The 19,929-nt window shown below is 41.9% G+C and overlaps 1 protein-coding gene across 1 annotated transcript in view; it reads right to left on the bottom strand.

Moving 5' to 3' along the window:
• The window catches only part of PARVA (parvin alpha), a 74,126-nt gene extending 54,503 nt beyond the window's left edge, over window positions 1–19,623 (bottom strand). Inside the window, exon 1 of the mRNA XM_035118864.3 lies at window positions 19,212–19,623. The gene's annotated coding sequence lies outside the window, so the exon portion shown is untranslated. The remainder of the gene's footprint in view (window positions 1–19,211) is intronic.
• Window positions 19,624–19,929: the final 306 nt, after the last annotated feature.

The following is a 19,929-nucleotide window of genomic DNA, read 5'->3' as shown; positions in this document are numbered from 1 at the left end:
CTCAAATTCATTGGGGGCCGCATCAGCAGTTTGGTCACCCTCAAAGGGCCGGTTGTATCTGTAGGACTATGTGTCCACTCTTTATTATCATAAATTATTGTCACTGCATTCAATTATTACTGTTTTTTGTAATAATGTAAGTAATAACTACCTAGCTCTGAAAGCAGAAACATAGTCAGAATAATGGCAAGTAGATATTCAAATGTACAATTATTGTACAATTCATTGAAAAATGATTTTTGGTAACTGCACTGGGTGGTGGAGGCTCGCTAGGGTTTCATGCAGGACCTTTGCAGAGCTACTAGTACCTGGAGATGCTCCTCCTCCTCCACGCGGCGCTACTGGGTGCTTTGTCTGTGCTGCAGCAGCAGCAACAGCAACAGCCGTTTCCAGGCGCCGAGCCGTGGCAGCAGGAGGAGGATTCAAAGCTGCCTCCTCCTTCTCCTGCTGTGGCTCGGGGCGCTCCACGCAGCGCTGCTCCGGCCGCCTTTCCACCCCCCCCCCGCCCCAGCTGTTTGTCGGCGCTTTTTCGGCGCGGCGCTTGAGCAGCAAGGTCCCACTGCTGGGTCCTGCTGGCTGGGGTGCTCGGCGGGCCACATGACGAGGTCTGGCGGGCCGGATTTGGCCCCCGGGCCTTGTGTTTGACACCCGTGGAGTAAGCGGACATGAAACCGACAGCTCACCACACTGTAAATAACGTGCACCAATAAAGACTCTCTTAAAGACAAGTATGTGGAAAGTCGTTACTCAAGAGTAGCTGTAACAACCTCTGACATCCTCATTAACTGATTTTGGAGAAAATAAATGCCTATTACCCAGTATATAAAATATATTCTCTTATTTTTAATTCAATTGTGGTTGTGCTTTAGTTGTATTAATGTGTTTGTAAAGAAAGAACTTTTGAAAATATATTGATTAACACAGGTGTATTAGCAGTTAGTAAAGGGAGAAATGGTTAAACTTGTTATTTAATTAAAACAGAAATACAATTTTTAAAATCACATTGATATCCATTAATATACAGTACTGTCTTTGGTCCAAAGGGAGTTGTAATCCAAAACATCTGGAGGACACCACATTGGAGAAGGCTGGTGTGGGTGATATTGCCAGCCATGAAATGTGATGCAATTGCTATGTCTAGAATTGTGTGTTCTCAACACCTTCCTCCTGAGGCAAGAGTTTTTTAGCACCCCAGAAGCCAAAGCAGAGAAGAGTCTGGTACTGTTCGAGTTCAGGCAAGCACATGCTTAATTAAGCTAATACAATGATCTGACTTACATTTCCTTTTCTAGGATCAAATTACCTTTAGCTTTACTTATTTATTTACAGGATTTATGGTGGCTGCCCAGTTTTCTGGGCAGCTGATAAAGATAAAATAGTAAAATATAATACTGAAAAGGTCATTAAAAACAATTGCAGTATAAACATTACAAGCGGAGACTTAAAAACAAATTCACACATAACAAAAATGTGCAGTATATTATCGGTGGGATGACATTCAGTTTTTATATTAACACAGATTTTTAAAACCTGGGAAAATAAAAATATCTTCATGTGGCACATGAAGCCTATAAATAAGGTGCCTGGAGTGATTCTGGGTGCCACCGTGAATTAGCCACCTGATTAGATAAAGGATTTAAGGCCCTTTCCAGCATGACACGGTAAATTAAGACTTCTGCCTTCACCTATGTACCGTATAAGCAGTAAAGAGGTTCTACTGACTGCTTTCTGGTCATACTTACAATTTAGTATTTATTTATTTATTTATTTATTTATACCCCACCCATCTGGCTGGGTTTCCCCAACCACTCTGGGCGGCTCCCAACAGAATATTAAAAATATGATAAAACATCAAACATTAAAAACTTTAAACAGGGCTGCCTTCAGATGTCTTTTAAAAGTCAGATAGTTGTTTATTTCTTTGACATCTGATGGGAGGGCCTTCTACAGGGCGGGCGCCATAACCGAGAAGGCCCTCTGCCTGGTTCCCTGTAGCTTTGCTTCTCACAGTGATGGAACCAGCAGAAGACTCTTGGAGAAGGTCCTCGATGGGGGTGGAGACGCTCCTTCAGGTATACAGGGCTGAGGCCTTTTAGGGTTTTAAAGGTCAGCACCAACACTTTGAATTGTGCTCGGAAACATACTGGGAGCCAGTGTAGGTCTTTCAGGACCAGTGTTATATGGTCTTAGGCTCCATATGCCCATACTTTGCTTTTTGGTGGATACTTTGCTCAAGGTTACACCTTGAGGCTCGAAAAGCACATAGTAAGTTAGACGGAAGAATCTTTCCTCCCTTCATTTGCCTGTCATATAACAGCAGTCTTAGTTTACAACATCTGTTCTTTTTAGAGCATGAGTTGGATTTGTAACAGCCCCAACTCTTGCCTTGAACTAATTCTTGAATATGTCTCAATTGTAAAACAGATGCTTATTGTAAATTCATATTGACAGCGTAACTATATCAATGTATATTCACTATAAGCCCCACTGAATTCTGTGGGATTTACTCCCAGGAACGCTTGACTTAGTACTGAGCCTTAGAATATAAACACTTATCTGAGAGAAGTTCTAGTAAACATAGTGGGGATTCTGACTAAGCATCCATAGGCCTTTGCATCCTTATTTAACCTACGTCTCCCTACCAAGTTACTTATAAGAACCTTTAACTCATGTGGAGTTGCATGGGCTACATGTGAGTAAGAATGGAGGTGGTAAGAAACTTACAAGCCTCAAATGAAGTCATTTAAATATTCTGGAAATCTGTTCAGGCTAATATCTCTCATATATTAGGACAGGCATCTCCAAACTTTGGCCCTCCAGATGTTTTGGACTACAATTCCCATATTCCCTGACCACTGGTCCTGTTAGCTAGGGATCATGGGAGTTGTAGGCTAAAACATCTGGAGGGCCGCAGTTTGGGGATGCCTATATTAGGATATCATACACCCTTGGGACTTAAAAGTATTTCTGCTTGGTTATCTAAAAGATGTTAGTTCAGAAAAAGATCAAGAAATAATGTTCAATTTGATAACTGCTGCTATTATAATAGCTAAAAATTAGGGGTGAGGAGCGTTTCTCCTACTATATCTGAATGGATGGAGAAAATCTGGACCATAGTAACACAAACCACCCTAACAGGTTTATGGGGAAATGGGTGTTTTTTAAAATAATGTTTTGAAACAACAATTTCCACAATAATGTCCAGCCTTAGTGCTGCTTTCAACCTGCTGTAACAGAACTACTTCATGTTCTTTATTTTTGGCTTATGTTGTTTAACAACAACAACAAATGGAGGCAAGGAACCTATCTTCCCCAAAACACACTGGATTGTCAAAGATGATAATAATTAAATTTAAAATACCAACCATCTAAAAACAATGCAGCCTAAAAACTCAAGCGCAAAGTGGAGATAAGCAACTATATAGCAAACTACAGAAACATGTAAAACTGAAAGGAAAATAATCTTGTTCCCATTTAAGTCATCATATGTATTACATTTCCAAAGAAACCAAATGAACATTGCAACAACAACAACAACAACCTAATCATTTCCTATGAAATCTGTTCCCCCTACTACTCCAATCCACCAAGACGCTCCTTGTGCTCTGGTTACTGGAGCCACCTTGTGCTCTGCAGAGCACCTGCAGCTTATAAATCTTGAACTAGAAAATCCATCTCAGAACAGGATTTGTCAGCAAACAAGTTTAAACAAATTGTTACTGGCACTTAAAAAACTGAACAGTAGTTTCAAGACTGGCGGTTTAAAAGGTAATTTATGTATTTACAAAGACTTAAAAAAATGGTTAAAGGTGGGAAATGATTATATGAAAACTGGTTCCATTCAATAACACATTTGATTTACAACAGTATTAAAGCAATAAATCAGTGGTAATAATTTTTTTAAAAAAATTTCAAAAATGAAGACACACAGTGCACCCGTTTGTATGAACTCAGTGGGGCTTACTTCTGAGTAAACATCCATAAGATTGCACCAATGGCATGAAATGCTCTGTGCAATAAAACTTTTCAAAATTTGCAAACACTCTTGGAGGCAGATTAAAATAAAATATGACCTTGTAGCACCAGAATGGATCCATAATAGGCATAGGCAAACACAGCCCTCCAGATGTTTTGAGACTACAATTCCCATCATCCCTGGCCACTTGTCCTGTTAGCTAGGGATGATGGAAGTTGTAGTCCCAAAACATTTGGAGGGCTGAGTTTGCCTATGCCTGATCTATAAGAACTTAAATCTGGTAGCATGCTCGTCAAGAACATTGTCTAACTGTGGTTGGGAAGCAGCCATCATTTTTAAACAACAACAAAGCCCCTTTATGGCAACACTGCTCCTTGGAAGTGAATTATTGTGAAAATTATCGTAAGGCTTTTAGAATATGAACTATGTGTGCAAGCTTGCCCAACTGCACTGCTCTCCTTTGTCATGGTCTTTTTATTGTCTGCCATACCACCAGGCTCCTACCGTAATCTTATGCTGGAGTCAATTGATGTTGTTGTTTTTTAAATCATAATAATTCTGGATATGATCTCTAACGTTGGTTATATGTTACTGTTACTGAACCTTAACTGGTTGAGTATTTTGACCAGTGATTATTTTAATGCCTTCGGCTGTGTAATTGGTAGAGCATCCATATAGAAATGGGGAATAGGCATTAAGATCTATCAGTGCCTAACTCATTCAATATATTCCAATCACACTCTAATGTTGATGACCCAGAAGAGAAAGTCAGTCTGGCAACCCTTCTGTACACTAGATTTTACTAGAAGAACCTTCTTGAAATTGGGGTCCACTTATTCCTAGAAGAATTTTTTAAAAAATACAGTGACAATCCTACATTATTTCTCAGAGCTCCCTGTGGGATTTCTCTAGTTTCCATTTTGCCCCGCCCCAGAACGCGCATCTTGCCACTGCGCACGGCGCGCCCTGCCCCCAGAATGCGCGCCATGTCCCTGGGGGCAGCACGCCTGCTCTCCACCCCCGGTGGCAGAGCATGAAGCTCTGCCGCTGGTCCAGTGTACAAGATGACTGGGGGAGATGGTGTAGAAATTCAGGAAAAATCCTCTCTCTCTCTCTTTTTTTTGGGGGGGGGCAATAGAATGTGGTGCAGCTTTAATGCTTATTTATTTTCTGGTCATGGAGTGATAAGGTGGAAGGCATCTGAACACAGGCACACAACAGAAGTAGGTTTCAGGTAAAACTTCAATAAAGATTGCAGATATGCAAGGAGAAGAACGCTCAGGAAATGACTCATTGGAGACTAGGAGGATTCCTGGATCCATCACCCTGCCTAGGTTACTGTTTATGTTACAATCCAGCTGCCAGGAGAGATTTGACCAATGTCTTATGGGTTTTAGCCATTGGTGGTGTAGTGGTTAAGAGCGGTAGACTCGTAATCTGGTGAACCAGGTTCGCCTCTGCTCCTCCACATGCAGCTGCTGGGTGACCTTGGGTTAGTCACATTTCTTTGAAGTTTCTCAGCCTCACTCACGTCACAGAGTGTTTGTTGTGGGGGAGGAAGGGAAAGGAGAACGTTAGCCACTTTGAGACTCCTTAGAGTAGTGATAAAGCGGGATATCAAATCCAAACTCCTCCTCCTTCTTCTTCTTCTTCTTGGTCTCCAGTTTGGCCCAAGAGATATGAGAACAAATGCTCTCTATTATTGGCTGTCTTTGCTAAGGCCTCAAAGGCTGCTGGGCAATATACACTGTAGAACAGGATGCAAGACAGTCCTCTGATCTCTTCCTAGCCTTCATACCCATATATTTGCATAAAAAAGATATTTACCTTTTGAATTTGACGATTTAAAAAATATTTCCAATTATACTGCAGCTCAAATTATACTTTTGCCTAGCAGCTATTACAATTCTTGTAATATTATTCTCATTATGAATAATCTGAATTATTTAGCATTTATCCATTTCCAGCATTAGAGCTTTTTATGCCAATATTTCACTAATCCTACTGGCTGCTTCAGAACCATCTTGGGTTTAGATCAGGCATTATGCTTTATGAAAATCTTGAACTGACTAGAGAAAAATATTAAAATCAAAGATACTCTCTGTATTTTAATACTTCCTAGATATAAATGAATGGTTTAGGTCTACAACAGGCTTTTAAATCCTTTGTTCAGATGCTTGGTTTAGTTTCTTCCAAAGTAGCTAACAAGAGGGGATGGCGGGGGTGGAATTAAATGTTTATTTATAGTTGTTGTATTGACCATCCTAGTCATAACAACCACAGAAAAAAGAAACACTGTAATAATAATATATACACTAATACAATGTTGTGTATTGTCTCAACCAAAATATGTATTTGCGTTAAAATATACCAAATTACTACTAATATACAAAAGGTTAATAAGAATAAAATATTTATGAAAATACAAATTGTTAAATAACTAATAATTTAAAAGCATCCAGGTTTTTTTTTAATTTAATCACCAATTAAATCTATATTAAGCTCAATAAAAAATTTCCTCAGCTTTTGGGCACCCAATACAAATGAGAGAATTAAAACGGTCTCTACCTTTGAAATCTCAGTGTACCTTTTCAACACTCATCAGTTTCCTGCCCAGTTGAATCAACCCATTTTCAATATTGCCTTAATTTCATCTACTACTAACCAAGCCTACAGCCGAATTAGCAACAACGCAGATATATATACATTACTATCCAAGATAGCTTGACATTAACTCTTTTAACACTTGACAAACATGAATCGTCTTTTAGGTGCTCATTCGTTTTCCTAGTGTTAGGCTTGTCTGTCTTGCAATAGCAGTACTTCCTAAAGGCATATATTCTAAACAAACTACAGAAAAGCACTTAGTGTTTTTTAATGTCAAGTATCCAAACCACTGAGCCTAGGGCTTGCTGATCAGAAGGTCGGCGGTTCTAATCCCTGTGACGGGGTGAGCTCCCATTGCTCGGTCCCAGCTCCTGCCAACCTAGCAGTTCGAAAGCACGTCAAAATGCAAGTAGATAAATAGGAACCGCTACAGCGGGAAGGTAAACGGCGTTTCCATGTGCTGCTCTGGTTTGCCAGAAGCGGCTTTGTCATGCTGGCCACATGACCTGGAAGCTATACGCCGGCTCCCTCAGCCAATAATGCGAGATGAGCGCGCAACCCCAGAGTCGGTCATGACTGGACCTAATGGTCAGGGGTCCCTTTACCTTTTTATCCACTAAGTATCTGTTGTTTTTTTAAATTACTGGACATAATTAGACATATTTGCCATTTTTAAATGCACAGTAATAATGAAACCTGAGCACATTTTTGATCCCCACCAATTTCAACTGAACCAGGTACAGAATAGTAGCCTAATGGCACAAGAAATAGTTTAAAGGTTTTAGGAATTCAAATGTCTAAAGTGAGTTGATTCAGACAAAATAGAATCCACATTATTATATATACCATGTCTATCCAAAGTGTGGTTCTCTTGCCAGTTTGGAACATGATGAAAGACTGTTTGGAACAACTTAAGGAACTACATGGACCATGGCATGGAAAACAAGAAGTGCCCACTTCTCTCTGTCCCCCAGGAAATGCAGTGAGCAGCCTATATTTTGCTTATCTGTATTAGCACAATCATTTTTTTTAGTACTGATAATCACTGAAATAACAAACCAAGATCTCAGTGAAAACTCTAAGATAATGTAAATGTGCTGAAATAAATTATTAAAATGTGTAAAGGGGTGGGAGTGGGGGAAAGGAACCTGCATACAGAAGATGGGTAGCCAAAGTGGTGCTCTTCAGTTGAATCATGGACTACAACTCTCATCAGCGCCAGCGACCATGCCTAATGTACAGGGATAATAAGGGGAGCTGGAGTTCGACAACATTGTTGCTACCTCTATTACAAAGGAACATAGAAACCTGCCTCATACCAGGTCAGACCCATTAGTCCAGGGGTCCCCAAACTAAGGCCCGGGGGCCGGATGCGGCCCAATCACCTTCTCAATCTGGCCCGCAGATGGTCCGGGAATCAGCATGTTTTTACATGAGTCGAATGTGTCCTTTTATTTAAAATGCATCTCTGGGTTATTTGTGGGGCCTGCCTGGTGTTTTTACATGAGTAGAATGTCTCCTTATATTTAAAATGCATCTCTGGGCTATTTGTGGGGCATAGGAATTCATTCATATTTTCTTTCAAAGTATAGACCGGCCCCCTGCTGAAAAAGTTTGCTGACCCCTGCATTAGTCCATCCATCACAGTACTGTCTGCTCCAACTGGCGATGACTCATCAGGGTTTCAGACAGGAGTCTCTCCCAAGCCTGTTTGGGTGCTAGAAATTAGACCTGGTGTGGGTGCTTATAAAGCTTGTGAATTTCAAGTGAGCTAGATGCATGCTAGGGAATGCATGTCACAGCTGCAAAACAATTCAGCTGAGCTAGATCAAACTCTGTTAGTTTTGTATCTGCTAGCAAGAGGCCACAGCCATCTTCCTTCCTTCCTTCCTTCCTTCCTTCCTTCCTTCCTTCCTTCCTTCCTTCCTTCCTCCCTCCCTCCCTCCCTTCCCTTCCCTTCCCTTCCCTTTTTATTTATTTATTTATTTATGACAATACATCTCCTCACCTTTCTGTCTAATGAACTGCAAGGTGGTTTAAAACAAAATTTAAAACAACTATTATTACTAAAAAGCAGATCCAAGCTTCAATCCAAAAAGGTCATATTCAGGGAGTCAGTTACAAACAACCACTTTGAGGTGCCAAGTTGAAACAAAACGTTTTAAAAAAAAACCCATCATGGAGTAAGCATCTAAAGCAGGCAGTTCAGGAGCCATAGGGCAACTCCAGAAATAGTCATCTCATTGGTCTCAACCAACTGCAATTTGGATATGCAAGAAAGCCTCCCCTATTGATATTAATGGACAGCCAAACCCTCTGGTGGAAGATAAGGCCCTTAAGGTGTCGTGTCCTCCTTTTAAGTTAGAACTTTAAAAGTAACTGCGCTTTAAAACATGCCCCCAAATAGACCAGAAATCAGTAAAGCTGCTGAAAAAGAGTAGTCAAATGCTCTAGAAAACCAGCTCCAGTCAGATGGTTAGCTGCTGCATTCCAAACCAACTGAAGTTTCTAAACATTTTTCGAAAGCAATCCTATGTACCACATTGTTCAGGAATTCAATCCTGATGCAAGTAAGGTATGTAAGGCATGTATCACTAGTAGCCAAATTCACACTATCTAGAAATGAGCACATCTGATATATGCACTTAACCTGGGCAGAAGGGCTCCTGTCACAGCCGCAATAGGTACAGCCAACAACAAAGCAGAGCCCAGACTGCAGCACAATGCTATTCGAGATGGGCAGAATCATTACGGTATATCCACTGGCAGCTCTACCTATCAGGAACACCCGTCTTATCTGGATTAAATCTCAATTTGTCTAGTAATTTCCTCACATTCAGTCAAGTAGCAATCACAGCCATTGATTCAGCAGTCTGAGAGAACAGTGTGGGCAACCTGTCCCAGCAACATTCTTTAAGCATGGCGCTCAAGTGTGTGGTGGTGACTCAGCTCAGGAATTTCTGGAAGCTACCTATTATCTGGATTCAATTCAGTCTGGCTTCAGGCCTGGTTATGGTGCTGAGGTGGTCTTGACCACAATCTCTGAAGCAAAGTCCCCTTTTCTTCAGCACACAAAGAGCCTGGCAGTTTTATTTATTTGTAGAATTTAAGGGTTAACTTAAACAGCATTGTCTTTAGGTTTTAATGTTTTTCATAAGTGATTAGTTTTACCTAAATTTATACTGAAGAATCTATGGCTATAATCCATAATGGGAATCTACTTCTGAGTAAACATTCACATGCATACTGTTTGACAAAATCTTAAAAGATGAATAGTAAAAAAAACCCCATCAGGATCTCGTTGCTGCTTTCCATGTTCTTTTCTTTTTATTTATTACATATTAGTTTGCTTGCTAATTAAATTTCTACAAGCAACTTACAATAAAAATACACATAAAAGAATTCAAAACAAACGTCAAAAGGAACAGAACAATATTGTTGTGTATTAAAGTAATAGCACAGCCAAGTATGTACTGTATTACAGAGTTTATTGTAGTGTATTACAGAGTTTATTTGAATGTACAAGTTCCAGCGGGAACGTCTATCATTTGCTGGTTCAGAGTGCAGGATTTGGATCCATTGCCGGATTGGTTTCCGCTGGAGGGAATCCTTGCCATTGGTTCCCGCCAAAATGTATCTTTCCCCTGCTAGTTCTCTGTTACTATATAAGCCCCAGTTTTCCCCATTCCCTGTGTTCTGGCTCTTACCTGTTCTTTGAAGTAAAGAGATGTTGCACCAGATCCTCGCCTCCTGTTTCTCATTTGCACTGAGCTGAAATCACTGAAGACCCACTACACTACAAATATTATTTACCAAAAGTGTATATTATTCTTACAATAGCTTAATTATTTCTGGGTGTAATTTTTTAAGTAAATTTGTTTTTGTTTTATTTAATAATTAAAATATTTATGGACCACGCTTTCATAAAAAAAACCCAAGGCAGTATACAGCATAAAATAATTATAATACTGTAGTTGAAAGCTCTTCTGATAATTTCTAATACAGGTTGGGAGGAAGTTAAGATGGAGGGACCATCACAATGGCCTATCCTCGGACACTGAATCAGATATTTAATCAGACTTAACAGAGAGCACCTGTTGCACCTGTTGAAGGGCTACAGCAAAGAGCTCTTCAACACAGCCGCTCCAAATGGTCCAGCAGTATGCAAGGACTGGTCTCTTAGTGGATTATCTTCTTCCAATTATTTTTACTTTCTGGTACTTCAGGAACATAACAGAATGTATCTGTAAGCCAATATATCATTTTCACATATTTAAGGAGCAATATAATTTCCCTTTCATAATCAAGGAGGTTACCACCAGACCTCCAGATAGCCTATAAAACAAATACTTAAAGGTAAGGTAAAGGGACCCCTGACCATTAGGTCCAGTCGTGACCAACTCTGGGGTTGCGCGCTCATCTCGCATTATTGGCCGAGGGAGCCGGCGTATAGCTTCCAGGTCATGTGGCCAGCATGACAAAGCCACTTCTGGCAAACCAGAGCAGCACATGGAAACGCCGTTTACCTTCCCGCTGTAGCGGTTCCTATTTATCTACTTGCATTTTGACGTGCTTTCGAACTGCTAGGTTGGCAGGAGCTGGGACCAAGCAACAGGAGCTCACCCCGTCACAGGGATTCGAACCGCCGACCTTCTGATCAGCAAGCCCTAGGCTCAGTGGTTTAGCCCACAGCGCCACCTGGGTCCCAACAATTAACTGGCCCGTACGGGGAGTATCTGTAAGCCAATATATCATTTTCACATATTTAAGGAGCAATATAATTTCCCTTTCATAATCAAGGAGGTTACCCCCAGACCTCCAGATAGCCTATAAAACAAATACTTAGGAGAATGCTATTTTAATTTGTTGACCTGAATATATCTAACAGCGATGAATTAACAAAAGGGGCTAATTAGTCTAACTAATGCTATACAATAATTATTTCTTGATTAGGCTAAGAGGCTTTGATTTGACCTTAAAAAATAAGTCCACAAAAGTTAATAACCCCCCCCCCAAAAAAACACATTTTATTTCTATCCCATGTGCCAACAGAGACCCAATGTAGCAGACAGAATGTCTGAATAAGATAGGGGAGACTTAAAATCCAGCTCTGCCATGCACATTGTATAGCCTTACTTTGACAAATCACCCATACCTTCTAAGGCAAATCAGGTGGCAATGGGAGAGAGGGCCTTCTCCAGTGCTGGCTAAAGATATTTTCTGACTGATGCAAAGCCCAGATAGCAAACACTTTTAAAAGCCTTCCTGCAACAATTCTGGTCTTCATCTATTTTTCCCTTACTTCTTCTCTAAGGCTTCAATCCTATGCACACTTATCTGCATAGCTGCCAAGTTATCCCTTTTTTAAAAAGGGATTTTCCCTTATGCTGAATAGGCTTCCTCGCGAGAAAAGGGAAAACTTGGCAGCTATGCTTATATGGGAACAAGTCCCATTGAACTAAGTGGGTATTACTTATGAGTAGACCTACTTGGAATCATTATACATATCCCCTCAACCACACCATAGTTATAGCTATTTACACACAGTACTCCTTGTAACCAGACTGGTATCAGACTATTCCTGCTTTGAATAGGGGAGAACCCCTAAGCAGTAGAGGCTGGTCCAAACCCCCCAAAGATAGAGCCCAGTCCCTTCTCTGTTCCTTACATTCATATTCAATACAGCATTGCATATGTAGAGACACTCTGCGCTTGTTTCTGTCCATCTCCTGTGATGCCCAAGCATCTCTGGACAACACAGCCAATCATATTCATTCCTATGGTCCCACCCCTTTCTCCAGAGGTTTTTTTTAAAAAAAAGTTTTAAAATAATAAATTTCAGTAGAAGAGGCTTAGGAAGGGGAGGGGACTCCTCAAGACACAAATTTTGATTTTATTTCCCTTTAAATAAGCTCTACCAACTCTGAGGAGTACCTCAGAAATGCTTCGCAACTTCCACAGCATTAGGTCAGGACTATGAAGAACCTCCCCAACCAATCAGATGCATTTATTTCAATGCCAGGTAGGGTGGGTGAAAGGTAGAGTGACAGGGATTTTAATCCCCCCATGTCCTGTTAATCTTTGGTCAGATCTATAAAAAAGAGGACCCTGCATAGGGGGAATACAGGAGAACTCTGGGTTGTGCTGATCCCAAGGTCTTCCAAGATCTGTCCTTGAGCCCTTTCCTTGTCTTATCTCCAGGGTACTGAGATGTGGAGGTATCAGAATGTCCACCATCATCAAGGAAGTCAGCAGCAAACCTCAGAGAGGGAGATCTGCAATATTATATGGCCCTCCCAATGATCACAAGTTTGCACCCTAATTTTCTCAGCCATTCCTATACTGTAATGAGCTTTAGAATGACATTTTTAAAACATTTAATTTATAATGAAGCAATTTCTATCCATTTGCATACTCAGCATCTTACTCTTTCTGCATAAGATATTTCCAACTTCTTCTTGAGTATATTCTGTGCCATTATATTCTGGTTTTAAATCAATGACCGTGAAAGAAGACAAAATAATTTCTACATTTACAAAAAAAAAGAACCCATACTTTTTCACACGAGGCAGCTTGCCCATTTAATTCATGACTAATTTAGTAAGCTCAATTCCAAGGAATTTACTTACGCTAATCCTAAAGCCTCTTATGCAGATTTATGGAAAATATGAACAGAATGGCTCAAGCAACTGTCTCCCACAAATAAGACTCAGTGAAACCTCAAGAGGGATTAAACAGGTCCTCATTCAAAAATGGATCAGCCAATGCCAAAGAATGAAAATCAAAAGCCAGCAGAATTACACATACAGCTATTTTTAAAAATCACATTCTGTCTGAAAAGGCAGCTCATGCGTCTCACCAGCATCTTAATCATGAGACAGCTCTATCAGCATCTGTCAAATTCAATTTGTCCACCTTTCAAATGAAACCTATACCTGTGTCTTGCAACTAGAATTCAATCACCAGTGTTGGCAGGAAAGGCAAGGACAAAGAGAGAAGTTTCTTAGGATGCTATTTAGGGCACTTGGAAGGAAGGTGGGATTTCACGGGCATTTTCCTACAACCATTAGACAACTGTGTTTAATATTCAGTGGACAGTCCTATGGAATCAGACCTTCTGACAGATTGCAGTGAGCACCATAGGTATAGATATTCATAGAATATCATTTCACAATGACCAGACTGAAAGGAGACTGTGGGAATCCACCTTTAGTCCACACTCTCCAGACATCACATTCAGAACAAAAGGGTTTGACACTTCCTTGAAATGGAAAATTAGAAATTTATAGTGTCTAGTGATAGGAACACAGATTTAACACTACCCTCTCCCTCACTAGGGCCAGTTAGGGTTGCTAAGGCAGCAACACTCCCCATCATCAGATACTATGGGCTGCATCCAATGTTCTCTGTCTGCTAGGGCAAGAGCCCACACGCAAGTGGATGCCAGAATCTAAAGGTTGTGCAACAAAAGGAATCCAATGCAACAGTTGCCCTAGTGGATATTTTCCCACAACAGCTGATATGTTGCACAACAATCTTTGCTAATGTAGTTGGGTTCTTCCTTGCACCGTTGCAACAAGTATACCGCTATGTGACTTTAATTTAGTGCTACCTTGGATACAACCCAGTATTAAAAAGAAAAAATTCAGGCTATTTAAAGATAGAGAGAGAGGTATATGAGGGGGGGGGGGAAGAGAAAACATTCCTCATGACTGCCTCCAAATGAGAAAAAAAAGTAGCAGATATGAAAATGTAAGCCTCATTTCTGCCAAATACACAATGCAACTCAAATTCTACTACTGTCATTTATATTGAATACTGTTTAAATAATTCAAGGGTCCATTACCTGAAATGGTCTGGTTTCTGCAAGTGCTTAAAGTTCTATTACCCTTAGATAAGTTGCCAGAGCAAACAGTAAACAAGCATAAGCTCCTAATTCCACCCTCCCCTTCCAAAAAAAAGCCACCCATTGTTGCAATGTTAAGAAAATAAGAGATCAAAGTTATTCTGCCTTCTGAATATTTGATATTTTTCATAACCTACAGACCAGATCCTATCAAGCAACGCCAGGCTTACATCCTGGATAGGTCAAAATGCAAGCTTTTTCAACTGCAGCAGCAAGACAACAACAAGGCCAAAGATAGAGAAAAAGAATGTTACAAAGCTGGAGCAAGATTAGTTTTTCTTGCACCATCAAAACCAAATAAGCCAAAGAGAAGAGTGGGCAAATTACTTCAATTGAAGTCATATCAATTGGGAAGCTGACTCAGACCATACACTGTACCATAATTGCCCTCCATCAAATTCATGGGCCCAAACTGTCTGTTTTCCATCTGCTCCTACACCAATTTAAGCAATTTTGAACTTTGCTCTCCCTTGGTGAATGTATCACAGATTTATTAGAATGTCAGGGTCCAATTGTTAAGATTCTCTAAGGCAGGTTATTACAAGGTGCGGATTTTTGATGTCCGTCAGTCAAGCCCAGGAAAACTGAAGGAGCACAATCAATGCAGCTTTACTCACCCTGGAAACCCATAATATAAGATAATGAAATACTCCAAGAAAAGGGGGAAAGGAGGGTGTTTATTCTCTCTTACCATTACCTCAAAGACTTCTCTGCTAATGGTTCTAGCACCAAAAAGAGGTTTTTAGACTACTGTATTTCTAGCTGCCAGAAACCATCACTGCTAATATCATGGGCTTTATAATTTCATGCCCTCTTGTTGCATGAATGGAACCTGTGTTAATCTAATGTCATGAATGAGTTACTATGCCTTTTCATACGCATTAGTCTACTCAAATAGTAACTCCATTACCAAAGTTCACTGATACCAAAATTACCCAGAGATGACCAGTGGAGTTTGGCCTATATTTACATGCATATTATACATACATACACAGCACTGATACTGTGCTTAGTCTGCTGCCATTGTTTTTTGACAGATGACTGATTGATAGCACAGGGCAACTTTGAGGCAATACAATACAGACAGCACTTTTGGAAAAACAAATAAACTATTTTGCTGACAAATGCCCTTGGGTGCTAAATATTGAACCTGAATGTCTTCGCAGCCACTGAAACCACCTTTTATGTGAAACCCTGCCCATTGTACACTGTGTCTCATTGCCACGCAGTGCAAGCAAGGCCTGTACAGAAGCAGTTGGATTGGGAGGAGAGAAAATGTGTCACACAACATGGCAGACAAAGCTAGTGCATTAGTACAACTTACAACATTCGAGCTGAGCCATTTTCGAGAGCTGAAAAGTACCGTATTATTATTTGTGTTGGATACATTTCTGCATGAAGCCCCAATATATGTGTTAAACAGGAAAACACTTATTCAATAACAATGGAAACTAATTACAGGTAAGATCTGTATCGATTGATGTGATGCATGTGATTAATTTTTAATTAATTCAATTGCACAGATTTCTGGGACATGTTCTAGGGGGGTCTACACAAGTTTATTCAAAGCACTAGCCAGGTGTGTTAAGCCATAGTTACCTGTTTTAGCTAGGACATTTCCTTAAAACTTCAATATTCCATTCTAAACCTCTTGTCACCAATATCTCTTTCCCTTGCTTTCCTTCATAACCCTCTTTAATTGTTTAACTCCAATTGTTCAGTCTGGCTCTTAATAACACCTCATTTCCCCTAAATATTCCAAAAAGGGTTACTTCACTTGCTTAGTGTAGGGCCAACCCCCAGTCAGTTACCTCTAGCAACATTACAACAGTTTACAATAATTCACGCAACAATTATAAAACCCCACACCATTCATGTATCAACTATTTAACAATACTGACTCCAAAATACACGTTTAAAATACAATCAGTTCATTTTGCCACATATGAACCAGGACTGAACCCTAGTACATACAAAACACTCTCCTGCAGCTGCATATTGTAGAGACAGATTGCTTGTGGTGAGCAACCTATTTTTTCAGGGAACCTTGTGCTAATACTAATCTTCCCATTAACGGGTTTCTGAAAAGTTTCTAAGGAACCCACAGCTTTCTTAAAACAGTTTGAAATAAAAGAAACAAATAACAAGCACAATTCAATTATACACACTCAAGTATTTACAAAGTATAAACACTATCCTGATTATCTAAAAAGCATCTAAATACCAAACCTGTTAAGAAGTGTATTTGCTGGTAGACTACTATAAACTTGATGATGCCTCCTATAATTACATCACAACTGATTTAAGTCAAACAAAGTATGTTACAATCAAGTTTTGTATTTTTCTCAAACCAGAGAATTTGATGACTGAATTCTAAACTGGGTGGATTGAACGTTGCCTGCTCTTGATGGGGTTACACCAGGATTCCTCAACCTAGGCCCTCCAGATGTTTTTCGCCTATAACTTCCATGATCCCTAGCTCGCAGGACCAGTGGTCAAGGATGATGGGGATTGTAGTCTCAAAACATCTGGAGGGCCGAGGTTGAGGAAGCCTGGGTTACACTCTCTCTGAAGGAGCAGGTATGTAGCTTGGGGGCACTATTGGGTCCTTTGCTGTCGCCTGAGACTCAGGTGGCCTCAGTGATGAGAAGTTCCATCAGCTTCACCTGCTGGCCTAGCTGTACCCCTCTCTGGACAGGGATAGGCTAACTACTGTTTTCTATGCTCTGGTAACTTCTGGGTTAGATTATCGCAACATGTTATATATAGGGCTTCCTCTGAGGACTGTTTGGAAACATCAGATGGTAAAGAATTTGGTGGCCAATTGCTCACCGAGGCAAGATGGTTTAAGCATATTAAACCAATCCTGGCTCAAATTGCACTGCTTGCCAATTAGTTTCTGGGCCAAATTCAAAGTGCTGGTTTTGACTTATAAAACTTTAAGCAGCTCAGGACCAGAATACCTGAAGGTCCACCTCTCTCCATACGAACCTACCTGGAACCTGAGTTCATCACCTGAGGCCCTCCTTCATGTGCCTCCTCCACAAGAGTTCCGGTGGGTGGCAACACAAGAACAGGACTTTTCTGTGGTGGCTCTCCTTTTGTGGAATGCTCTCCCCAGGGAGATTCTGCTGGCTCCTTCATTATGCACCTTTAGGCACCAGGCAGAAATGTTTCTCTTCAACCTGGCTTTTTGCTAACATCCTATATCCTTTTAAATGTGTTTGGGGTGGTTTTGTTCTTGTTCTTGTTATGTATTTTGTGTTTTTATCTTGTATTTTTATGCTGTGAAGTGCCCTGAAGGTGAAGGGCATAGCTGTCAAGTTCTCCCTTTTTTAAAGGGAAATTTCCCTTATGCTGAATAGGCTTCCTCGCAAGGAAAGGGAAAACTTGACAGCTATGGTGAAGGGTGGCGTACAAATGTAATAATTAATAGGAGCAACAAGAAGAAGACCCCCCCCCAAAAAAATTTTGTGTTCCTAGTGGAAATGTTCTCCTGCCCATCTCATTGTTTTCAAGGTGCTTGGGTGTGCCTAATTATGCACAGGTCAGGTTTTTCATGTGGCAGCATTCAATTAATACTACTGCAGAGCTTACACCTGGAACTTGTGCAGCAGGAAGTAGTGCAGGGGTAGATGCAGGAACCAAAAATATAGTATCCCACACAGCCATAGGAGAGCAGAAATTGCATCAGCAGGGACACACTGCCTCCAGTCCCAAGACAGTGGGTCCTGAAACTGAAGCTTGCCCATTCTTCCCTTCAGAAGCATGCCCTGCATGCTGTATGGAGTTATGTGCTGCCTCTGTGTGTATTTTTTTTTGGGGGGGGGGGTATTAAGAGGGCTTTCTGCTCCTCTTAGGTGAACCTTGTCTATAAATAAATGAACCAGCTTAAGATGTGTCTCCTTCAGGTGTGAGCACCTGTCCAAAGAACTACTTGTATCGCAGAGCTTGACAACAAAGCACTGCATGTGTGTACCAGAAAGTGTGCCTAATTCATACTACGCTTCCTCCAGCTCTAGCTTATACAGACACAGCAGCTTCCCTGCGCTCCCAAGCGAGCGCGGTGTGTGCCCCGCTGTTGCCAGGAGCGCCCCCCTCCCCTCTTCACTTTAGGCAACTTGTAAAGATACTTGAAGCCTTGATTCCCCCTCTAGAAAAGAAACTCCTTCCCAGCAGGCAGCGCAGCGCACAGAGCGCTCACAATAAGGCCTCAGAGCTCCGAGGCGTGCGAAAACAAGGCTCTGACTGGGAACCTCGCCAGCCCGCGCTGCTGACCCTGCGGGGTCTGCGAAGCCCCAGCTAGGAGCCCGTCGAGGGAGGCGGAGAGGCCGAAAACTGGCTGGGGAGGGGAGGGGGGATTTCTCAACTCTGGAAGGACAACTTCCTGACAGAAACAAGGCTAGATAAACAGCTGAAGGAGCCCAGCCCGGCAGCGGCTGCTCCAGGCTACATTTTTTCAAGCATGACACTTTCCCGGAGGCGGCACACCCAGCTCGGCCACCCCCGCCCCTCCTGAGCCCGGCTCGGGCGCTTCTGGCTGAGGGCAGCGCGGAGAGCCTTAGACTTTTTTCATTCTCCCCCCCCCCACCCCCGTCTCGCCCTCCCTCTCTCCTCCATGCCCCTCCCTCTGCCTCATTAAAGGCGCCGCGCAGAAAAAGTGGGAAACCTTTGGCACACCAGCGCACACACTTTTCTCTCCATTTCCACCCCTCGCCTCACCTTCCTTCGCTTTTTTTCCTCCTGGCCAAAGTGCCTCCGAGCTTGCCCAAAAAGGAGTCGTCTTTCTTCCGGGATGGGGGCGACTTGGGAGTGGGCGACTTGGGGGACGAGGGCGATTTCTGAGGAGAGGTGGCCATGGCGGAGGTGCAGCTGGGGGTCCCACGAAAGCGCGCCCGAGCCTCGACTAGGACGAAGAGGAGGAGAGTCCCCGCTGGAGTCGCTCACAAACGGCTGGTCCCTATTCCCAACGGAAGCGGAATTATTCCAAACATTTGAGGCTGTTCTTGCTCTCTCTTTCTCCCTCCCTCCTTCCTTCCTTCTTCCCTCCCTCTCTCCCTCCCGCGCGCACCCAGAGAAGGGTTTTCTCTGCCTCGCTCTCTCGCTCCTACCCACATGGGCTCAGAGCAGCGACTCGGCAGATAGAATTCACCAGGCCAACGCCGCCCCACCTCAGCCCTACAATAACAACCCCACTGGGACACAAGTTGCTCCCTCCATTAGTCTCGCAGGCAAAACGTGGAAATAGGAGCCGTCCGCCTTTGGCATCCTAAGCAGGTTTACACTGGGAAACAGCCCCCCCCCGCCTCCCCTCGCGTTCTTATAACAGGGGCTTCTCGATTAATGGAAGGGTCTTGCATTCTGGGATTGCAGCCCTAATGTTTCTAGGGAGTAAAGGGCAGACCCTCCAAGTGCCCCTATTTTCCAGGGACGTCCCTGA

This window comes from Zootoca vivipara, chromosome 1 (genome assembly GCF_965207765.1).
Source record: "Zootoca vivipara chromosome 1, rZooViv2.hap1.1, whole genome shotgun sequence".
NCBI classification, from domain to species: Eukaryota; Metazoa; Chordata; class Lepidosauria; order Squamata; family Lacertidae; genus Zootoca; species Zootoca vivipara.
The sequence above is the reverse complement of the archived record's forward strand: the minus strand, read 5'-3'. Positions and strand labels throughout refer to the sequence as shown.